Source organism: Macaca thibetana, chromosome 20 (assembly GCF_024542745.1).
Source record: "Macaca thibetana thibetana isolate TM-01 chromosome 20, ASM2454274v1, whole genome shotgun sequence".
Lineage (NCBI taxonomy): Eukaryota > Metazoa > Chordata > Mammalia > Primates > Cercopithecidae > Macaca > Macaca thibetana.
This window is the reverse complement of record NC_065597.1, coordinates 39,736,809-39,749,139: the sequence shown is the minus strand read 5'-3', so window position 1 is coordinate 39,749,139 and position 12,331 is coordinate 39,736,809. Positions and strand designations below refer to the sequence as shown.

Here is a 12,331-nt window from a genome sequence, read left to right as displayed (position 1 = left end):
GATAATATATAATTGAATATTATATGCAATTAATCATGTCATCATAGCTCTTTAAAGATTTATCTCTCAATATCTAATTAATTATGAGGTCTTGTTTCTTCCATCTTCAAAATACATCTGGAATTTTTACTTATTCCTATAGTCCAAGTCAATGTCCTCTCTCATTAGTAACGGTGGAAACCTCCTCCTTGGTCTCCTGCTTTGCATTCTTGTCCTTAAATAATCTATTCTTCAAATAGCAGCCAGAGGACTCTTCTAATCCTGTCGTTCTCTCAGAGGCTCCCCACTGATCTCAAGGTAGAGCCCATTTTCCTTCTAGAATCCTATAAGGCCCCTATCCAGCTTCATCTCTCACCACACACCCTTCCTTGCTCATACTCTGCTCATGATCTTGAGCTCTGGCCTGGAGACAAGACTTCTTGTGTAGTGGTTAGAAATCCTGGCTCCCCACCTGATTAGCTATATGATCTTGGATGTTACTTGCCTCATTGCCGAGGCAGGGGCAATACTGATCCTTACCTCCTAAGCTCATTTTGGAATTATGCGGGTTAAAATAACTTCAACAGGTTTGCACTAGCAAGAGGCTGGAGGGCATTTTAAGATTTTTTTTCTCTCTGGGAAAAAGGGACCTTCTTTCCCCATCTTCTTCGTACCTTGGATAGATTCACCAGGAGCTCATCACCACAGTGAATGCTCCACTTTGACCAGACAGAATGCATCCCGAGTGCCCACAGAGAATGTGCCTGTGATGAGTCTCACTGTCAGAACACACCAGTGCAAACCCTACTTACTCATCAGGTCCTATCTGTTATGGGCTTCATTGTGTTCCCCCCAAAGTTTGTACGCTGAAGCCCTAAACTCCAGTAGTTTAGAATGAAACTGTATTTGAAAAGAAGGTCTTTAAAAGGTGATTAAGTTAAAATGAAGCCACTGGAATGGTTCCTTACTCAATCTTACTGCTGCTCATCCAAGAAGAGGAAATTTGGACATACAAAGAGATGCCCAGGGATGTATGTGCACGTGTGCGTGCAACACACACACATACACACACACACACACAGAAAAGCCCATGCGAGTACAGACTGAGAAGACGGATATCTGCAAACCAAAGAGAGAGTCCTCAGGAAAAAATAAAAAAACAAACAACAACAACAACAAAAACCTGCTGACAGCTTGATCTTGGACTTCTAGCCCCTACAAATGTGAGAAAATAAAATTTCTAAATTTCTGTTGTTTACGGTACCCAGACTGTCATATTTTGTTATGGCAACCCTAGCAAACTAACACAGATTTGCAGAGTTTGAACTTACCAAGCCTCCACAATTGTGTAAGCCAATTCCTTAAAATATCTGTTACCTAGCTCTATTTATCTATCTATCTATCTATCTATCTATCTATCTATCTATCTATCTATCTATCTCATCTTACTGGTTCTGTTTCTCTAGTGAACCCTAATAAATGTACTATCCTAAGAGTAATTTCCTTAGGAGGGTGCCCTTGCCTGAATGGATTCTCCCATCATGGGCCCTTGGGATGTCTTCATGTTTCCTTCCAGCACCTGCAGGAACAAATGGTTACATTTGTGATTATATGTTCACCATACATCCACCCAACACACGGTGATGTCCTAGAGTAAATGGCCATGTCTGTTGCTAACTGCCACACCCCAAGGAACTATCATGTTAAATTAGTGTTGGATGAATAGATATGGAAGATCCCGTGAAGTCAGAAGTTCATATTATCTGTTTGCTCTTATAACTCACAAGAAAATTAAAAGAACACATCTTTTTGTAGAGCTGATTGATCTATTCACCAATATGATTAATGTATTCATCACCCGTCAATCTCTTATTTTAAACCAATATTTTACTGGGTTTATGTATTCAATGTGGGAAAAACTTTACTCCAAATCCCTTATTATTATGGCTTCTTGTACCTTAAAGTCATACAGGTGCACTCAATATAAATGTGAGTGGGCGAGAGATGGAGCAGCTGTGATTGACAACAGTGACAATAGACTGTGGAGCAAGGAGCAAGGGGCGTTTGCTGACTGGATTCTATATTTAATATTTCCAAGCAAATGAATTCTGTCACTTCTGTGAGACTTAGCTATGCTTCAGGGCATGACATTTTAGCCATGATTTTTTCCTTCAGTTTTTTTGCATCTTGGATTGCAAACTTCTGGTTCTCAAATAAAAATAATGCTACATTTTTTTATTTGCAAAGTAACCACGTGGGACAGGGGAAAATGCACCAGAGGGGTAACCAAAAGAGTGATCCAACTGGAACAAATTGTGTGCTTTTCTTAAATACCTTCCTTCTCATTACCTCTATCCTCAATTCTCTAATGTCTGCTACAAGGAGGGGATGATTTAGATATTTCTAAAGACTGCCTCTAACAATGGGAGCTTATGACTGAACAGTTGACTCACCTGGCAGGTAAGAAGACCAGTGTCTTCCATGCTGTGTCTCTCAGGATTTGTTTCAGAAGTATTCTCTACCCCATTCTTCTCTCTCTCTCTCTCTCTCTCTCTGTCTCTCTCTGTCTTACACACACACACACACACACACACACACACACAATTATCAAGGATTTATGATATGCCTGGTACTGTGATAGATGCTGGGGGAAATATAAGGATAAACAAGAGTTGTCTGTCCTCCTGGAAATGAGAGGCAATGGGCACTGGCATTATTGGGTGATGAGTGCTCTGATAATAGAAGCCCTGGGTCCGCCTGAGTTTACATCATGAGCCCTTCACATAGCACTGTGTGGAGAGAAATCAGGGAAAGCTTCCTGGAGGGAGTGGAGCCTAAACTGACACTTCGAGGATGAGTGAGGTTCACCAGGTGAAGGTGTTGCAGTGTGTATGTGAGAGTGTTAGCATGATGGTCGGGTGTAAAGGACACATTCCAGGCAAAAGATTCCAGCCACACTGAGCTCTTCCCTGCTCCCTAATCTTTACCATTTTGGTCACTTTAATCATTGGTTCCATCTGGAAGCTCTGTCTGTCATCTCTATTAGTTCATAGTCCACCCATCCTTCAAGGCTTGGGTAAAATACTCTTCTTCCAGGAAGCCTTCTCTGATTACTAGGACATCCAGAGCCAGCCTAGGTGATCCTCCCATCACATCAGTGATGAATCACAATAGGCAAGCCACGTAAAACAGGCCCCACAGGATAACAAAATATATTCGATAAAATAGCAATACTCAAAAAGTCTGAAAATAATTTATATTATTAGTACACACTCTTAGGAGAATGAAGAAAACCATACAGACGTCACAAGAATTCTTTTTAAAAAATTCTATATTCTTATATTTCTCATATTTAATACCAACCAGTTTCTAACCAAAACATAACCCACTTAGCTCTTTTTTGCTCTCTGGTCACTTTTCTCTACTTCGGTGAGTCATTCTCTCTTTTTTTTCAGAATAACCATGGAGGGATGCTAATATGCATGCATTTCCCCTTCACATTTGCATGGGAATTTGTGCTATCAATATCTTACCTGGCTCACCAGGCCAGTGATTCGTGTTTAAGGCAGAGAAGTTCCCAGTTGGAACTTTTCAAACTTCTGCCAAGAAAGTTCCCAAAGAACATAAAAAGATTCTCTCTCTGTGAAAAAAATAATGTATTCTCTCTTTACATCCAATTTTTTTATTATTTACTTAATCAATTATTATAATTTGTTGAATATGAACTATGACAAAGTATAGGAAGAAGCCTTCCTACTCAACTTCAGAGACCTTACGGTTTTGTGAAAATATAAAATTAAGTTTCAGAGGAGGTTACCTTAGGGAAGGCCTTCATTGAAGCTTTTTATTTTTTATTGTTTTATCTTTTCTTCTGAGACATGATCTTACTCCATCATCCAGGCTAAAGTGTAGTAGCAAGATCATGGCTCACTGCATCCTCAACCTCCAGGTCTGAAGCGATCCTCCCACCTCAGCCTCCCAGGTAGCTGTGACTACAGGCGCACGCCACCATGCCTGACTAATTTGTTTTTCATTTTTTTGTTTTAGAGATGATGTCCCACTACATTGGCCAGTCTGGTCTCAAACTCCTGGACTCAGTGCATCTTAATCTTAATCTTAAGAGTGTACTACAGAATTGCTTAGAAAGCAAAAGGGAGTTAATCAGGCTGAAGTCTATATAAAGTTTAACTAGGTTTGCAGAAGGGGAAAATCTTTTTTTTTTTTTTTTTTTTTTTCCGGCATTGGTCTATGTCTTTGGGTACTGCCAGACATATTACAAATTCAGGCCACTGATCACAAGAAAAATCAGAAAAGAATTATTAATGCCTTAGAAAAAAATTTCATCTCAGTGAAACAGCCCAGCAAGAGCCTTGTGGCGGCAGGTCAACAGATCATCTCTGTACACAAAGCAGAGCATTTTTCTGATGCAGAACCTCAGAACTCCCCAGAAGAGGCCAAACATCAGGCCCATGAATAAAGCTGCTACATAAACACAGGAAAAGCTACTGACCCATAGTTTAAGAAGGAGCTAAAGGTATTCCTTGAAAGTTAAGCAAGCAATAAATCTTCTCATTCACAAGAATGACCCATGTTCCCTCATCTTTGATACATATGCAATTTTGCTCATCCAGCAGCAAAATAATTATCAAAACTTATGCTAGAAATATTATAAAGAGCTAGCCTGCCTGTTTCAAAATTCCTCCCAAGAGGAATCTACACAGCAATTCAGGATAAGCTATGAATGTTACCAGATTAATTAGAACACATCAGAAAAATTTCAAGTGGGGAAATATAAAAATTCTGATGGAAATTATTCCCAGGAACGCTCTTAATATAGAAAAGTTACCATATGAGGATTGAGATGGTGCGATAATTCATTAATGGCCTGAAAGTCTTCATGGTAAATTGGTACATAACTATAAACACACATAATCTATTCATTATTTCATTCTCAATACCTATGTAGAGTCTAATATGAATTGACAGAGTTTTGGTGCAAGGAGCATGGTGGTGAACAAACAGATAAAATCCTATCTTGTGGACATACATTACAGGAAGAGACAGGAAACGTTTTCCTCTATAATGTATGGTCAAGATGGTAATAAAAGGTACAGAGAAAAAATGAAGCAGTGTGAGAGAAAGGGAGGAAAGAAGTTAGGACGGGATGGTTATCTTAGGATACTCCAAAAGGCTTTCTAAGGAAGTTTCATTTTAACAGAGACCAGAATAACTGAAAGAACATGTCATGAGAGGTTTGGAGAAAACATCCCGGATAATGAAAGGAATGGGAACGGTCTTAGAATCTGGGGTAATATCACAGAAATAGATGGCTAGACAGGCACTGTGAAGGAAAACGACCACTGGAAGGGAGAGAAGAAAGAATGTGAGATGTCAACAGACTGGATGGATCATTCTTGTAGATATAAAATATCCCCCAAATAATAAACGTGTGACTATGTGAGAGACCTATTGAGCTGTTTAAATTGTCAATAAATGGGATGTGGAGTGGCTCGAGCATTAATAGATGACTGTATCAAAAAGGAGCTGTGCTGACAGCATGCATCTCAAAGGAACTGGTATTTAGGGAAGAAGAAAGGGGAAATGGTCTAGAAAAAACAATGAGAAGAAAAAAGAAAATGTTCTATCTCTAGGCTCTGGTCCAAGATTAGAAAATAAGAAAAGTCATCACTTGAGAAGCAGACCAATGTGGAAAGCAGTTTCAAGATGTCTCAAAAAACTTAAAGCAGAACTACCATTCAACCCAGCAATTCATTACTAGGTATGTATCCAAAGGAAAAGAAATCATTCTATCAAAGAGACACATGCACTTATATGTTTACTGAAGCACTATTTACAATAGCAAAGTGATGGAATCAGCCCGGGTGTTCATCAGTGGTGGTCTGGATAAAGAAAATGTGGTACATATACACCATGGAATATTATGTAGCCATAAAAAATAATAAAATCATGTTGATTGCAGCAACATAGATACAGCTGGAGGCCATTACCCTAAGTGAATTAATGCAGGAACAGAAAACCACATACCACATGTCCTCACTTATAAGTGGGAGCTAAGCATTAGGTACACATGGACATAAAGATGAGAACAACAGACACTGGAAACTATTAAAGGGGAGAGGGAGGAAGGGGGAAAGGGTTAAAAATCTACCAATTGGGTACTATGCTCACTACCTGGGTGATGAGATCATCATACCCAAAATATGCCCATGTAACAAACCTGCACATGTATCCCCCGAATCTAAAATAAAAGTTGAAATTATAAAAGAGAAAGGAAAGAGCACCACAAGCTGAGGTGGGAAAAAACTTTGGGAGGTGATGGATATGTCTATGGCTTTAATGGTGGTAATGGATTTGATATGGTTTGGCTGTTCCCCCACCCAAATCTCACCTTGAATTATAGCTCCCATAATCCCCACGTTTCATGGGAGGGACCCAGTGGGAGGTAATTGAATCATGGGGGTGGGTTCCTCCTGTGCTGTCCTCATGATAGTAAGTCTCATGAGATCTGATGATTTTATAAAAGGACAGTTTCCCTGCACATGCTGTCTTGCCTGCCGCCATGAAGACGTGCCTTTGCTCCTCCTTTGCTTTTTGCCATGATCGTTAGGCCTCCCCAGCCATGTGGAACTGTGAGTCCATTAAACCTCTTTTTCTTTATAAATTACCCAGTCTTGGGTATGTCTTTTTTAGCAGCACAAGAACAGACTAATACAGGTTTCATAGGTGTATAATTATCCCCAAACTGGCTATGGTGTACACATTAAATATAGAGAGTTTTATATGTCAAAGAAAGAGTTCCACAGGCTACAAATGTGTCAGAATTCAATAGCCTTATATCTATGATCATGGGAAAGATTGGAATGGATAATTACAAAGAGCCACCAGGACCACACTGAAAAGATGAAGCATTCCAATGTCTTGCCTTTCTCTCCTTGACCCTTAGCACAGAAGTTAATTGATATCCAGATTTATTAGCTACTCTAATACAAATTTTAGAGGTGTTTAGGACATGTTACCTAAATGGATATTGAGATTTCAGATTGCAGCTGCACTTTCAACTGATAGAAATGTTAGAAGCTGAAAGATAAAACTGACTTCTCACACCCAACAGTGCATGTCAACTTGGCCAAATGCCTTATACCGCAGTACGAAGGGCACATCACCCACATGCACTGACTTTTCTATTTTTGTGAACAGAAGGGGAAGCAGCACTATCAGATAAGATAATATGATGAATGTTCTTGGACTGCACATGTACTTTGTAAGTCCTGGATCTCTAAAAGTTCCTTGACTCAGCTGAAGACTCAGAAATTGGATGGAACTCGAGTGGGGTATGTGATGTGAAATGAATCAAGTTACCCCCTCCTTCAGTGCCTCAAACACATTGTTCAAACCAATCAGCTTAAATTGCAAAGTGACTTGTCTCATCCAAGCTCACAAGGTTCATGCTTCTCCTTTAAATTTGAAAGACAGATATTGACAACATGTGAAGAGCCCGGGTCCTTATCACCAATTGTTTCATTAAGAAATTTCATCCCTTGCAAAGGAGTGGGCTGAACATCTGCTGCAGTTAGGAAAATATGGACAAAGAGTGGAACAAACAGAAGGGAAAGAAAATGGAAAGGTGCAAATCTAATCAATACACCTGAGAAGTAATGAGGACAGGGAGAGAAAGCATAATGAGGAGACTCTAGAGGTCATTTTACAAGGCAGACAGTGCCTTCTCACAATTCAAGTAATGATTCACTCCATGTTGGATATTTTTGTGCCCATATTGAATTATGCAGCTTAGTTCTGAGCACTACTAAAAAGGATTCATTAGCAAAGAACTTCATATAGATGGAGGCTGAACCACATAGGAGGCTTATTCAGCTTTCTCCTTGTGCTTATTGAAATCTATTAATTCACTATCAAAAAGAAAGGATAAAATGACCAGTGTAACTTCATAGTTAGTATGGGGATAGTTTTCTAGGTTCACTATAATTAGTTTTTATACAGATATGTGCCGTGATATGCTCATTTCTGGTTCTTCTGAAACAATATGAACACATGTAGCATAGAAATGCCTGTTTAGATGATATATCACCATTCCTTTTGCCCATCCATGTGTCCTCACCACCAAGAAAGGCCTTCCCAAGACTTTCTGGAAAGGACAATATAAACAGAGACCATGGACATCTCAGCAGGAACCTGGGTAAAGAAAAGACCCCAGGAGCTTCCATGATGTAAGTCATCACGGAAAACATCTGATGAATGCTTCATAAGACCTTTTGGCCTTGGTTGAACTCTTGGGAGCTGGGGGCATTTCATGATGAACCCTCATTCCATATTCTGTGATTGAGTTCCTGTACAGTGGCAAATCACGTTCATTTATTGAAAAAAAAGAAATGTATCCTTTGAGTGTGTGTTCTGAGATCTATGCTTAATAAACATGTCAGATTCTTGTAAATATGTAATGCACACACACACCCCCACCCCTATATTTGCATTCTATTTTTGAAGACTATACTGGAGCCACAGATACCAACCTGTTAACATAGGCTACATTAAAGAATTGAGAGAGAGTCTATGAGGGCAAGAAGCCAAAAGGAGATTTTCATTTTGTTGCAATTTCTATTGTTTGAGATAAAAGATTTGTGATAGTCAATCATTACTATTAAACTTTTTTAAAAGAGGGGAAAAAACAAGAACACTTTGGATATTCATTTGCATTTATAATCCAATGGATTCTCCTACTAACATGAATTTCTTGGCAGTTACTAGGTAGGACGAGGTGTCAGATGACTCAGCACGTAAGTGTGGTCCAGACCACAGTCAACCATTTAAACAAGTAGGAAGTCACTCCCAATCTAGAGAAACTGGGGCCTTGATTTCTTCCTTTCCTTTTCCCTTTTCTTCTTTTCTTCCTCCATTTCACTTGTCTTTTATTCTTTCTTTCCTTAAACTAAATCAGTACAATCACAGTGGCCACTCCAGTTCCCTAACCAGTATTTTTACTGAAAACATAAGTCACATTCAGAGAAACAACACATTCATTCATTCATTAAATATGGAGTGATGGTCCTTCATGGGCAATATGAAAGGCACTGGGGATATAGAGGTAAAGAAGGCTGACTCATGTCCCTTGCTCTGATAGAGACCATATTCTACTGCAAATCTAGGTTGAAAATTCTGAGTTGAGAATAGGAAACTTCTAGAACAAAGAAATGTGCTCATCATGATTTGCTAAATTTTGCCTACATGAACGAGTAAAGGAGGCACAGAGTGTCTGCACCAGACACGTCAATCTGCTTGCTACCACAGGAAATTTTGCCTTTTATGCTCCAATCAATGCATACATGGCCTCTATTCATGCCCTGGTCATGGAGCCAGCACTGTGTGGTTCCCACAAGGGGTTATCTATGGTTGGGGCAAGGTTGGCTGAAGGCCTAATAAGCAGCCTGACTGAAAGAAAAGGGTTCTGGGCATAAAAAAAGGACTTTGCCAGAAGATAACAGGGTAAAGGGAAGCAACCCTTGGAGTAGGGCTGAGTCCCTCTAATAATAGAGCATTGCAGGGAAGAGCTTTAAATCCTGTGGTAAAGAGCTCAGACTTTGGTGCTCGATATTTTTTTTCTTTTTTAATGCAATGTCCAGGTTGCCTTTGCTGGAAGACCCTGTAGGTTCCCTCTGTCCTGATGGTGTAAGAAGCACAAACTCAAAGTCAACCAAAAAGAAAATCAAATATACATACTGTATTCACATGTTGTCTATTTCATGATGGACCCTCATTCCATATTCAGTGAGTTAATGTGTTGTTTCCTTGGATGTTACTTATGTTTTCAATTAAAATATTGGTTAGGCAACTGGAATGGCCACTATAATTGTACTGACTTACTTTAAAGAAGAAAAATTCTCATTTCCATTTATCAGAATTTAGGAAAATCATGTAAGTATATCTTCTGAAGTAGATAACATCTGAAGGAAAAATAGTCCAGTGATGCCAATTCACTGTTCTTCTTTAGAAACTGAAGAAAGCAATGGGTATGTGACATAATAAAGGACCCCAATTTAGTGTATATAGAACTCCAATTAATAAGAGCAGTTGTTACTTTTGTTTTATTTTAAAAGTACCTATCCAGCACTTTGGGAGGCTGAGGTGGATGGATCACCTGAGGTCAAGAGTTCGAGAACAGCCTGGCCAACATGGTGAAACCCTGTCTCTACTAAAAAAATAGAAAATTAGCCAGATATGGTGGCATGCACCTATTGTCCCAGCTACTCAGAAGGCTGAGGCAGGAGAATGGCTTGAATGCAGGAGGCGGACGTTGCAGTGAGCCGAGACTGTGCCACTCCACAGCCTGGGAAACAAGAGCAAAATTCTGTAAAAAAAAAAAAAAGAAAAGAAAGAAAAAGAAAAAGAAAAAAAAAAGAAGAAGAAGAAAGAAAAAGAAAAGGAAAAGAAAACAGTACCTATCAAGTTCACCTCCTATGAGGTAGGGCTTAACAACTATTAACCTTCAGTCCTCAAAACTATACCATTCAATTGTCACAGCTATTTTCTCCATTGTACATATGAGAAGACAAAGGCACAGAAAGGTTACATAATTTCCCCAGGGTCAAATAGCTCCTAAGCACCAAAGCTGGGATTCGAACCTGGGTCTGAACCCATACCTTTACCCCGGACACTGTGCAATGCCTTCGCTACATGTGGAACAATGTTGTATTCTTCCATATCTTCCAAGGTCAAATATAAATAATACCAACCAAAATCTGAGATCATTTTTTATGGAGGGAGGGAGGCACTGAGCAGGTTACCACAGGTTAGAGAATTTGTTCTTGTGTGAAATCTCCCATGGAATCAACACATTCTTTTATTATCCACCCAGGATGGAGCTGGATACACCTCTTACAGGAGACATGATGATATCCAAGATCCATCTCTGCTCTCAGAGTTTGGTTTTCTACTCATATTCCAAAGCTGGCATTAGCAGACTCAAGAAGGGGTCCGTTGTTCAGTTTTTAAAAAGATTTCAAACTTCTACTTGAATCGTTCAGCTTTAAATCATTTTTCTGTTATTCATTCTTCAGAGATTTCTGAGGGATTGCCAATACTTGACTCTGCTTTGACAAAGCTATCCTTGGATATCAGATTAGATAAGATGATGAATTGTACTTAAAACTCCACATAAGTTAAAAGCCCAGGAGTTTTTGCCAGAAACTTTCTCAAACACGGTTAAATCTCATAGCTTGCAAAGAATGGAGGGAGTTGAGTTTGCCTATACAATAATCCAATTCATCAATGCTGTGGCTGGGATTACTGAAACCAGCAACAGGAAAATGTTCTACGTTATTTCCTCCAAAGAAGCCTATATAGCCAGCAGAAATCCCCTAGGTTATGAGAGGAAAACATTTTATTCTAAATGGAAGTTAACATCGACATTATGACCAGGGATAAAATTTCTATACTTTATAGATTCTAAAATGAGTATTTTCACCTTTTCACCTCCCAGAAATTGGAATGCATATCATAATCACTCTTGGCCAGGTGTCAGTCATGAGGGAGTTGTCATTGTCTGCATATGGGTATTAACATGTGCAGAATGGCTTGCAATGGCTTGCAAAAAACATTTCTGAGACAATGGCAAATTCTCCCACAGTTCATCACCAAGGTACTTAGTGGTACCGAGCTTGCAGACCTTGACAACCCAGGTGAAACATTATTCAAAAGTGCAGGTGCTTTGGGAATGTCCCAACAAACGAATTTCACTTTTATTTCTTTTTCTACAAAGATGTGTCTAAATAAGTTTTAACTAAATTTTAGTAGGTAAAACGTCAAGGTTTTAGGAATATCTCAACACATTTATTTCACTTATATTTCATCTTTCTAATAACGGTATGTTTAAATGTGTTTAAAATAAATGTTTTACCAGGCAAAAAGTCAAAATTCTGAGTGATAAGAAAGCAGTGAGCCTATGTAATTGGCAGTCTTTTTCTTTAAGTGTCTTAATCCTACATAACGTAATGGTTTCCCTTTAATCAGTGAGGTCTTGGATACAATGAAATATGATAATTGTCAGGTAGTATAGCACTGTGTTTATGAACTCTGGTTTTGATGGTGGATAAGCTAGGCACAACTTTTGAGCTTGACAACGTATTCTTCCAATTAATTTTCTCAAATTACTCATCTCAAAGCCTCAGTTACTCATCTAGAAAATGCAGGTGCCTGTTTCATAATAGTGATGACAATGAGACAATGCATGTTGGACACTTAGCAGAAGAGCCACAAACTCTTAACATATGAGTGGCTCTTGAATGTACATTGGCTTTAGCCAGATACTCAAAAACATTTC

At 39.0% G+C, this 12,331-nt stretch overlaps 1 pseudogene across 1 annotated transcript in view; it reads right to left on the bottom strand.

The window, feature by feature from the left end:
* LOC126944990 (26S proteasome regulatory subunit 4-like) overlaps positions 1 to 12,331 on the bottom strand; it is a 1,186,326-nt pseudogene that overhangs the window by 30,283 nt on the left and 1,143,712 nt on the right. The gene's annotated exons all lie outside the window — the stretch shown is intronic.